This window comes from Nuphar pumila, chromosome 12 (assembly GCF_984573655.1).
Source record: "Nuphar pumila chromosome 12, dmNupPumi1.hap1.1, whole genome shotgun sequence".
NCBI lineage: Eukaryota > Viridiplantae > Streptophyta > Magnoliopsida > Nymphaeales > Nymphaeaceae > Nuphar > Nuphar pumila.
In genome coordinates this window covers 64,561,245-64,573,481 of record NC_143260.1, presented here as the reverse complement: position 1 = coordinate 64,573,481, position 12,237 = coordinate 64,561,245, and the positions used below count along the sequence as shown (strand labels likewise).

Here is a 12,237-nt window from a genome sequence, read left to right as displayed (position 1 = left end):
GCTAAACAAGGTATTTCTTTCCTTCCTTCCCAGTTCAGGATAAGGGATAAATCCTGAAAGCGGCCCACATACAGTTAAACTATGGTGGTCCACTAATTTTTGCCAAGAATCTCTGATTTCTAAATCCCTTTTGAAAAAACTGAGCTCGTCTCTAAAATCCAGTCCTCGTGCTGTTTATTTCTCAAACTTTTCTCAATCATATATTGAGCTCATTTGGAAAATCCGGTCCTCGCACCGGTAACATCCTAAATTCAACCTTTTGATCAAAAGTCCTTGACTTGAACTTCCCAAAATTTGATGTATTTTCAAAGGATTCAGCAATTTGCTGGTCATGTATTTTCAAATAGATCCAGCTTTTGCTGGTCATGTATTTCCAAAAGATCCAGCAAACTCGCTGGTCATGTATTTCCAAAAGATCCAGCTTCCACTGGTCATGTATTTCCAAAAGATCCAACACTCGTTGGTCATATATTTTCAAAAGATCCAACACTCGCTGGTCATGTATTCCAAAAGATCCAGCTTTTGCTAGTCATATATTTCCAAAAGATCCAGCAAACTCGCTGGTCATGTATTTTCAAAAGATCCAGCTTCCGCTGGTCATGTATTTCCAAAAGATCCAACACTCGTTGGTAATATATTTCCAAAAGATCCAACACTCGTTGGTCATGTATTCCAAAAGATTCAGCTTCCGCTGGTCGTGTGTTCCAAAAGATCAAACCTTTAGGGTACGACTTTTCAAATTCTATCATTTCCAAACCTTCAAGATCTTCAATCTCTCAAATTCTATCAGTTTCCCAACCTCTGGTTGTAATATCTTCAAAATCTTATCATTTTCTCAACCCTCGGGTTATAATCTCCCAAATTCAATCACTTTCAAACCATCAGATTAAATCCTTCATTTTCAGAAATCCAGTTGTCATAACTGGTCGGGATTTAAAATCCAATTTTCATAACTGGTCGGGACTTGAAATCCAGTATTATTTTCACTGGTCGGGATTTGAAATTCAGTTTTCATAACTGGTCGGGATTTGAAATCCAGTATTTTTTTCACTGGTCGGGATTCGAAATCCAGTTTTCATAACTGGTCGGGATTTGAAATCTAATATTTTTCACTGGTCGGGATTTGAAATCCAGTTTTCATAACTGGTCGGGATTTGAAATCCAGTTTTCATAACTGGTCGGGATTTGAAATCCAATATTTTTCACTTGTCGGAATTTGAAATCCAGTATTTTTCACTGGTCGGGATTTGAAATCCAGTTTTCATAACTGGTCGGGATTTGAAATCCAGTATTTTTTTCACTGGTCGGGATTCAAAATCCAGTTTTCATAACTGGTCGGGATTTGAAATCCAGTGTTTTCACTGGTCGGGATTTAAAATCCAGTATTTTTCACTGGTCGGGATTTGAAATCCAGTATTTTTTTCACTTGTCGGGATTCGAAATCCAGTTTTCATAACTGGTCGGGATTTGAAATCCAGTGTTTTCACTGGTCGGGATTTGAAATCCAGTATTTTTCACTGGTCGGGATTTGAAATCCAGTATTTTCACTGGTCGGGATTTGAAATCCAGTGTTTTCACTGGTCGGGATTATCAAAATCCAGTTCCTCATAACTGGTCGGGATTTTCAAAACCTAATGTATTTCATCAGTCCAGTTTTCTAAAGTTTGATTCTTACAACATTTCCTTAAATTACAGCTAAATGTCTCATCAAAATCTATATTGAGTAATTATTTCACAAAGAATTCATGAAAACTTTGCCAATTTGTTAAAAGCGTTTGTTGATTCTAAAAATCTGATTACACAAAAGAATTACCTCAGATCACCTCTAGTATTTTTTCCAAAAAGGTGAAACTTTTTGCGAAAAAGAGGTAAAATTCAAATCTTTTCCTGTTGATCAACCAAAAAGGATGTAAGAAATGTCCTCGATATGATCAATGAAAGAAGTCTTCAATGATGTTGAAAAGCTAGAAGCGAATTGATATTGATCTTGGCTATGGCGCATGTTTTAAAATGACTTTTTGGCAATCAGGCAGTGGAAATATCTTGAGCTATAGAAAGAATCTACTCAACCCATATCTTCTCATTTGTTTAAAGTTGCAATCAAATATCCGCAAAAGGGATCTCTCAACTGTCGTCAAGATGAAGACGAATATGCGAGCAGACCCCCGGGGCCAAAGAAGATTTGGATCATCACCGAGATGAAGGAGTTTGTGAAGGATCCTTCTAGGGAAAGTTCAGATCACCGTCAAGATAAAGGCGAGTGTGATGAGCCTACCGACAAACCCTAAAAGATATTTGATTTCTGCTATCATCTAAAGACCTTTTGAGCCAATGTCATCAATAAAATCCCTGAGATAAAAGAATGATCGGAATATCTCCAAGATGAAGGAGTTTGTGACATACCCTTCCCCGAAAAAGAGAGAAAAGTCAGGACACATCCAAATGAAGGATGATGAGAAAAATCGAGAAAGTTCAAATGACTCAAAAAGAGTGCAAAAAGATCATCGTGGTAAACACCCAGATATCAAAACTGCCAAAGTTACCAGAAGTCATCTTTTCTTATGCGAAATTCTTTTATCAATATCTTTTCATTACTTGTTTTTATGAAATTAAGAATATTTTCTCTCTTCTCATATCAGGGAAATGGATAGCTTTCTTGAAGAAAATCATCAGCGCTAAATTTTTGAATTTGACTCTTAAAACTGAGGAGTTAACCTTATTAGAGGAAATACTCTAGGTAAAAGAGGGAATATCTTCGCACATATGTGCACATTTCCAAGCATTTGAATCAGCTATAATTCTATCTTATTGGCAAAATTTTCTAGCTATTCCAAGAATGAAATAAACATTCAAATTTCATTTTGATGAAACTTAGCATTGTTTATATCTTCCAGAAGGGTTGTCTCATTTAGTTGAAGTATCTCTTTCCATCCCATCACAGTTTTTCTCCATTCGAGAAATCCGTATGGTAGATTTCCCCCACTCAGGATAAGGGACAAACCTGAACCCCTTCCGAAAGATCATTTGATTTCAAAAGCTATTTCTGTCTTAGCAATGAGACGCCCAATTTCTTCCCCTTTTCAAAGCTTTAGGGAACCCTATATTTTCTCCTTTCGCAAAAAAACCCCTTTCGGATTTGTTCGTCCAAATTCCGAAGGTCCCATCATGATTTCTTCATTTTTGAGAAACCTATATATTAGATTTTCCCCACTCAGGATAAGGGTCAAACCTAAACCTTCTGCAAAAGATCATTTGATTTCAAAAGCTATTTCAGTCTCAACAATGAGACGCCCAATTTCTTCCCCTTTTCAAAGCTTTAGGGAGCCCTATATTTCTCCTTTCGCAAAACCCCTTTCGGATTTGTTCGTCCAAGTTCCGAAGGTCCCATTATGGTTTCTCCGTTTGAGAAATCCGTATGGTAGGTTTCCTATCCAGACTAAGAGTTAACCCGGAACCTCGCTTCGCGAGGTATCTTCCTTTCAGGTTTGGGTTAAACCTTAGTCTCGTTTCGACGAGATTCCTCATTTTGACGAGATGTTTTCTTCTAGTCCCATCATGGCTCTTCCCATCGAGGAATCCATGCTTTGTATATCCATCCAGGACAGGATCCTACTTGAGCTGCCTTTCATGAGGCATTTTCCAAAAAAATGTCCCATCAAGGTTCTCATGTATTCCCTTTCTCATTCAATACATTTTTGATATATCTTCGTCCCATCCAGGTTAATGGCTAAACCTGAATCATTCCAAAAAGAGTACCTTGTCTCACCCATGAGACCTGATCAAAATTCTCAATTCCCACCATTTCAGAATTTCCATCCAAAGTCCCATCACGATTTCCTCATTCTCTACTCAATTATATCATTTTCGAGGATTTCATCCCCCCAAAACCATTCAGGATAAGGTTTCAAGCCTGAAAAGCCATATTTTCAAAATAATTCTTCCACACCTAGTTCAGATCTGTTGACTGGGGCATTTTCAAAATCTGGAGTGTTGTCTTTGCCACTAAGCTCGGCTTTCAACCGGCTTAATAGCAAAGAGGGGCATCTGTGAACACCCCAAATTTTTCAAAAATTTGTAAAAATGACATTTTCGCCCCTAACTCAATTTTCTGAGAAAATCAAAGCAATTTCAAAGCTAAATTTCAGTCATTCTTCAGATTTTCTGAATTAAATTCCATATTGATTTATTCAAATCCGAATCTAGTGTTTTAAATCCGTATTTCCTCAAAATCCGGATCCAAATGTATTTTCTGAAGAAATTTTCTCAAAAATCGCCTTGAATTCTCAGAAAAAATCCCTTTTGTAAATATTTTTACAAAAACACAAAAAAAATTACTTTTGATCTTTGGTTTCTAGTAAAACTTTAGGATTTTATTCTAAAAATACAAAAAAATTGAAAGATAACGCAAAAACCAAAAAAATTGGGAAAATTATGAGAAAAACAAATGAGTTTAAAATTCGATTTTTGGTAAAAACCTCGGAAGCCCCCTTTTTTTTGTAAAAATTTGAAAATCAGAGGGGGTCATATGCAAAATCCTTGTTTAGGGTTTTAAAACCCTTCGTAAGCAAAAGGGGAGAGAAGGCTGAAACCCTTAGCCACCTTCTCCCTCTCCTTCTCTCCATCTCGGCTGGCTGGAACCTCCATCACCCCCCCCCCCCTTTCTCCTCCTCCGCTCATCTCTAACAAACCCCATTCCTGAAGCTTCTTCTTCCTCCTTAAAAGGGGACTCAGAAAACCCTTTTGATCCATCCATTAACCCCCGCAATCCATCTTCCTCTCAACCTATCGCTTTTTCACCCCCGAGCCCCCTTCTTCAGGCATCTGTTCAGTTCTCACCCCGTCATTGCTTTACGCTTGTCTCCTTCACCCATGATCAAGGGATCCGATCTGTTTCTAAACATTTCATGCGACAGATCATCTTCAACATCCAGTCGATCTTCCTATTTTGTTATGTTACTTCTGAAGTTTTGCTTATACGACATCACCCAGATCCCCTCTGATTGAGCAAAAGAATATAAAATCCTCAACAGCAGCTACAAGTAAGGACTCACTTCCTTCTTACTTGGATTCTCTGTTTTACCATATTACTTAATTTTAACAGAGTTCCGTTTTCGTTTCTTTTATTCTCTTCTTTTTATCGAAATGCATTAGAGGTAGGGTCGACCTGCATATAGCAGGATCGACCCACCCATTGCAAACATTAATGAAGTAATCCGACTACTACATTTATTTATTTATTTATTTATTTTTATTTTTTTTTACTTTTCTTTGATGTTATTATGTTCTTTACTTTCATTTTTTTTCTCATTCCCTATTTCTTTTAATCACTTTTAATTTTTTGTCACTCTTGATGATCGTATCAGACAGCTTGTTTCTTATCCAATTTCTGATTCTAAAAGGATGTGATCATCCATCTTGTTAAAATGAGCTTTTCACATCTTATTTGGGGATATTTGACGGTTCAGAGCCCCTCTAATACAACCTTCCAGTATACTTTACTATCTAAGGTTAATTAGAATTCCCACTTTTCTCACTTCACGATCCATTTATCTGTTGCATAGCCTATGTCTTTTTGCCATCTTCATTTTGATTTCCATGGTTCATACTTAATTATATGTTACATTTGATCTTCTTGTTTTGATAGCATTTTATTTGATTTCCCTTCCATACTACATTTCTCGTTTGAAGCATCACTTGTGCGTTTTTCTTTTACCTTCGTGTATTTTCTTCAACCTCTCATAATGCATGCACAATTTTGATCTCACATAGCGTATTTATTTTCATATTGCATCTTGGAGTGGCACTGTGTCCTCAGATACTAATCCCTTGTGAATCAGTATTGGACTCAATGCCACTTGGTTTCAATCTATTTTACTGATTTTGATCTGAGCCCCTGTGTTCAATTTATATCTTTTGCCTGATTTGAGTTATGGTCCCTATTTTAGTTACAGATTTTCTTTCATTTGGTGTTATATAATTTCAGCATCATATAAATAGCTTTTCAGTTCAGTTGTGCATCATTGAGTATCCTTTTATATCTATCAGATGCAGCATCATCATCATCCATTTCTGTAGGGTCTCTTAGATCATCACCAACGTCATGTTTCATCAATTTCAGTATATCAGTCATATTAGTTCTGTGTAATTCATTCTAACTTCCCATCTTGTGTATTTAAATTCACTTCATGTATGTCTTCTGTAATATTTTGCAAATGCCGTTATATATTGCACATTTGGTCGATATTTTATCAATCACCATGAACCCTGCTGAAGGTTGTCCGGCATATTCCCAATACCCCTTTTACCTTTAGTGTCATGCATCCATATATCTCTCCCAATTGAATGTGGAAAGAGGTCCCTTGAGGCTCCAACCATAAGGCCATCATGAATTCAAACAAAAATCAGCATATTGGGTGTATTTGTTGGAGTTCACAAACTGGATGTTAGAAGATGATTTCCTGTCAAAATGTGAGATGTAAGAAACCCAGCAGGAATAATCCCATCGATCTTGCTGGGGGTCTCCATTCTCAGTCTACCTTAGCATGGAAGCAGTGGTTATGAGGAAAAAGAGGAGTTGAAATTCTCCACCTCCATTCCAGTGCCTGGGATAAACCTTAAACTATGGTAGAAGCAGGATAACTGCAGAGCCTACAGATGTTTATAACTGTATCCAAAGAATCATCTCAATTCATTATGAAAGGCCCCCAAGATTTTATAAAGGAATTCATTCGTTGTATGGTATGTGATTATTCTGGGCGATCTAATTGGAGAAATTGATCTACCATGTCACGTTGGCATGATTAATCCATGGAGGTGGACTAAAATGGAAGCTTTGGAGTTTATCATTTCTTGCTCTGCTGTGGCTTCTGCGAAGGCCAATGGAGCTCAACCAGAAGCTGAAGAAAAACAAAGTAAATAGTCCAGGTGGAAACAAGGTGGTATTATTGGTGCTGCTGTGTTGACTGGCAGAACCTTGCTAGCAGTAACTGGTGGTCTAGCAGCTCTAGCAATTGCAGCTGGATCTGATGCGTTGGCACCCACATTTAGTACCATTATCCCTGTTATTGGCGCAGGTGGCTTTGCTGCTGCAGCCAGTGTCGCTGGACCAATGGTGGGACTTATGGCTGTTTTCATTTCTTTTGGAGCTGCTGGAGGCTGATCTTACTGGGACTAAAATGGCTAGATAAATTAGAGATATTGATGAATTTGAATTCAAACACACTGGTTAAAATCACAACCAAAGTGCCACGTTGATAGTGTTAAGCGCTCTGGTAGCTGCATTAGCATAGCCATCTACGCTACTAGCTACAACAAATTTTACAGATAGCAAATAGTCTACTGCAGTGTACAGATCAGATAAGGCAGGGAAGCTTCTTGCTGAAATGTTGTTAAAAGGATTATATGGACACAGGCCTGTTACTCTTATTGGTTATTCTTTGGGAGCAAGGGTGACATTTAAATGTCTTGAGCATCTGGCCATATCTGCTAATAGTGCTGGCATTGTGAAAAGAGTTGTTTTCCTTGGAACACCAATTCCATTGAGAAATGAGAATTGGGAGGCTGCTCTGAAGATCATGTTCGGGAGGTTTGTGAGTATGTATTCTACCAATGACTGGACTCTTGATGTTGCTTCCCGTGCAAGCTTGCTTACAGATGGATTAGCAGAAATTCAGTCTGTCGAAGTACCTGGGATTGAGAATGTTGATGTTACAACATTAATCGATGGCCATTCTTCTTATCTTCATGCTACCCAATAAATTGTTGAGCAGCTAGAATTTGATACATACTATCCTGATTATTATTTTTCTTTCTTTTCAGCTCTCGTGCAAAATCCCTAGAGCGTTGTAGATATCTCACCGATTATTCAAGGGTCAAACTGCAAATCAGGTTGTGGTGATTAGGTACGAGCCATTTATTCATCCTATCCACTGTTTGAATTTTTCATATATGTTGTGTGATATTTTCACTGATCACTGCATACTAATTGATCTCTAGTACATATGACTAGTACATTCACACATTAAACTATAAAAGGGTTAAATATTGATCCATCCTCTACAATTCCTCCATTACACTCTTTTTAACATTTTCACATTATTGCATCCATTTCTTTCTTTCCATTTCCATTATTTGCGATGGCATATACCTCATATGCCTACACAGCTGGTGCAATAGTTGCCTACATCCTCAGCCATCCACTGTGCCTAATGCTGGTATGTTTTAACACATCCTTTTGCTGGCCATAATCATGGTTGCTGCCACATCTATGATGTTTCCTACAGATGCGAACCGCCACCATCATCTGCATCATAGGTTATCAATAGATTGCCCACCGCAGCGCCTACCCTGCTGCCACCACTACCTGCAACAACACCCACTTCATCTTTTAAACTCACCTACCACGTAGCAGCATGCATCGTTCTTTGTGTATACCCTATATACACCATGTTTCCCATCTCCACTTGTCACCCTCAAGTTTGCTGGCTGAAGCATCTCACTTCCATTTTCATCATCTTTTGCAGCAAAATTAGTATACCCCATCACCACCTTAAAGCGTATGCACAACTCCCAGCAATTGTGTACTGTCATTCATCTACATGGTGCTTTCATCACAACACTTGCATTCATTTCCAACTACAATTTGTATATATCACATGTACATGTATATATATGCATACATATATACCTATATGTATATATACATAGATGTATATATAAGTATATATATGTCATTTTCCATCTCCCTATTGTTTATACCTTGACATATGAACAATTTTCCATCGACATTCATGTGACAAGTGCAAATTTCTATCTATTTTTCATATTAATCGAGTGTTTTGCAGGGAATATGCGGAAGATATCATCATTGAGAGTTGTAAATTCAACTTTATGTATTGTAATAGTTAGATCTTAAATGAGAATTTACATTCCCAGCTTCTAGATAGAATAAATGTGTATTGTAAATATCATGAATTGCTTGTTCTCATGCATTTTTTGCCTTTATCTCTCAAATTCTCGAAATGGTGAAACACGAATGGCACGTGCACCATTTCGTAAGAGGTAAATTAATCCTAAGTTGATGATTTACATCAACGGCCATAGTCGGGTAAACAAAACTTAGGATTTTTATCTTTTATAAAATAACACTGGATCCACACTGGATCCTTTTAAAAAATCATCATATTTTCTGTAAATATTCTCCTCTTTTATCAGAATTTAATCTAAAATTAACTTAATATATATACCAATGGCCATAGTCAGGGTATATTGAGAGTTAATTTCATTTTAAATTCTATAAAAGCACCAAAAATGTATTTTATTCTTCTTTCTGAATTTAAATATAGATTATTATATAATACATTCAATGACCATAGTCAGGGATGTATTATATCTTCAATCTTATTTTAATTCACTTAAAGAATGAAATAGCTTTTCAAAAACCAATTTCAAATTCTTTAAATTCATTTCATCATTTAGGATAGAATTACATCACATTTTCAAAACTTCAAGTGATGTGAATATCTTCTTCAATCAAATCTTCAATTCTTGTAAAAATCCAATTCATCTTTTCATTTGCAATTCCATTTCATCTTCAATCCCAAAGTTCAATTTAACTTTGAGACTTCAAATTCATTTTATATTCAAAAACTCCAATTCAAATCAGATTTCAAAGTTCAATTTGATTTTGAAATTCCAAATTCAAGCTCCAAATTCATATCTAAATCCATTTTAGGATCTAGAACCCAATTTACACCTTGGGTCTCAGACTTCAGATCCAAATTCTATTTAGGATCCAGAATTCACTTCCATTTCGGATCTTAGACTTCAGATCCGAATTCCATTCCAAACTTCAGATCAAATTCTAGAATCTCATACTTCAGATCCAATTCTATTTTAGTATCCAGAACCCAATTCTACTTTGGATCTCAGATTTCAGATCCAAAATCCATTTTAGGATCCAGAACCCAATTCTACTTTGGATCTCTGACTTCAGATCCAATTCCATTTTAGGGTCCAGAATCCAACTTCACTTTTGATCTCAGACTTCAGATCCAATTCCATCTTAGGGTTCAGAGTCCAATTCTATCTTGGATCTGACACTTCAGATCCAAATTCCATTTTGGATTTCAAATCTTGGATCCATATCCATTCAAAATTTCAGATCCAAATTCCATCTTGGATTCCAAATCTTGAATCCAATTCCATTTAAAATTTCTGATCCAAAACCCATCTTTATTCCAATTCTCAAATTTAATTCCATTTTCATCTCAGATTTCAAATCCAAATTCCTATTTCCGGGTTCTAAATCCAAAATTCAACTTTGAACTCTTTTTAGAATCCAGACTTTGGATTCAAATTCCACCTTGAATTCCAAACTTTCAAATCAATCTTACTTAGATTTCCCACATTTCATTATGATTTCAAAACTTCAAAGTTAGAATTCAATTCCATTTCATCTCTATTCTGATTCAAAGTCCATTTATGACTTTGAAATTTCCTTTCTTTTCCTTTTATCTCAACTTCAGAAGAAACATTCCTTTCAAAGTCAAGATTTGTTCTCAAACTCTGATTATTCTAAAAACTTAGAACTTTAAATCTTAAGTTCTAAAGTTAGAAATCATTTTCTTCACTCTATCATCAGATTCATCTCAGAAACACTTGGAATATTTCAAAACATTTTCAAAAAGAGCATACATTCTTGCATTGCACAAGCATGATTCTTTGTGCATTTAGACTTAGAATAGATTCTTATATAATTTCTTAGCAAAGTAAAAGGCATGAATTCGACCCTTGGTTCGATTACCCCTGGTAAAGGCGCCAGGAACGGTCAAACCTCGTACCGACGAGCAGATTCCGTCTCCCAGTTTTCCCGCAAATATTTCAAAATGGAGGCGAGTTATTTTCTAAATATTTTCAAAATTAAGGTCAAGTGAGACCCCGCAAAAGAGTTTCTCTTCTCTTTTCTCTTCTCTTCCCTCTTTTTTTCTTTCTTCTATTTCCTCCCCTCAAAAAGGAGGAAATAGAGGTTGGAAAGGAAAAAGACAAGGAAGAGAGAGAATATTACGAGAGATTTTTTTTTTTGCGATGATCACAACCATCCACCCTCTCCCAAGGTGAACCGTTTTGTGAATGGGGCGAAGCAGGTTTATCTTTCTTACGGCTCAAGTTCAATCATACCTCACAACGAGGAATCTGCCTCATGGTCCTCGCAGGGTACGCAAAACGAGGACTTGGCCTACCCATCCACGTGCTCAGCCTCACACGGCCAACGGAGCACTTTGCTCGTGAAAGCAGTCAAAACACCATATTATTTTATCTTCTATTAGGGTATATCATACAAGAGTCCACACAACACAAGGGTCACTGCCCGAAGACTCCAACTGAGCCCACAACAAGTCATTTCAATATTCATACCCTATGGTGTTCCATTTTCTCTCTTTTCGTAAGTGCACCTAATGCGCTTACTGATGCCTCAGCGATGTACCTCCTTCGGGTACGTACTACTCACAACTGTGTCAAGTTGTGCCAAGTGCAAAGTGTAAGAGTATGGGGAACACATTAGCTATTTCCACGGTATGGGGAGTCGTGCCTGCGGTCCCGAAACAAACCCTTTGTCAAAATGAACGTAGGACAACACTAACCGATTCGAAGTGTAACATCATCAGAAGAAATGTTTGGGCGGGACACAAGAGTGTCGCATGTCCATTCGGTCATGCTGAAACAATCATCATGTATTCTGGTATACCGGTGTGTACATGCATATACCTATGTACATACGTACATATATCCATTCACACTCAAGTACATATAGATAACCTATATATACATATATATCAAACTCGATAAAACCCAAGGCATGTATACTTATGCCAAAACCCTAACCGACTAACGTAAGGGTGTGGGGCAAGTCAAAGGCTAACTTGGACCTACTATGGTTAAATTCGAAGTAGGTACGGACTGATCCTAATAGGGAAGAGGGTTAACAGCCACGATGGTGGCATAATGGGGCTGCAAGTGTGCCAATCTGCCGATCCACACACTCGCTGCAAAAACTCCAGCTATTACGATGGTCTGGTCCTACGGGCCAGACTGCCATACTAACACAAGGGTTCTGGTCCGACTCTTAGTGCGGATCAGACTGCCGAAGGGTCTGGATTGAGAAGGAGTCAAGCTGCCAACAAGTGCAGCCGCGGCTAGACCAAAAATTGCGGGGCACAAGGGAGCTAGACACAGGGG

The 12,237-nt window shown here is 37.4% G+C and overlaps 1 pseudogene; it reads left to right on the top strand.

Annotated features, from left to right (window-relative positions):
* Positions 1-6,823: 6,823 nt before the first annotated feature.
* On the top strand, positions 6,824-7,838 carry LOC149820996 (transmembrane and coiled-coil domain-containing protein STS1 pseudogene; annotated as a pseudogene).
* The last annotated feature ends 4,399 nt before the right edge of the window (positions 7,839-12,237 follow it).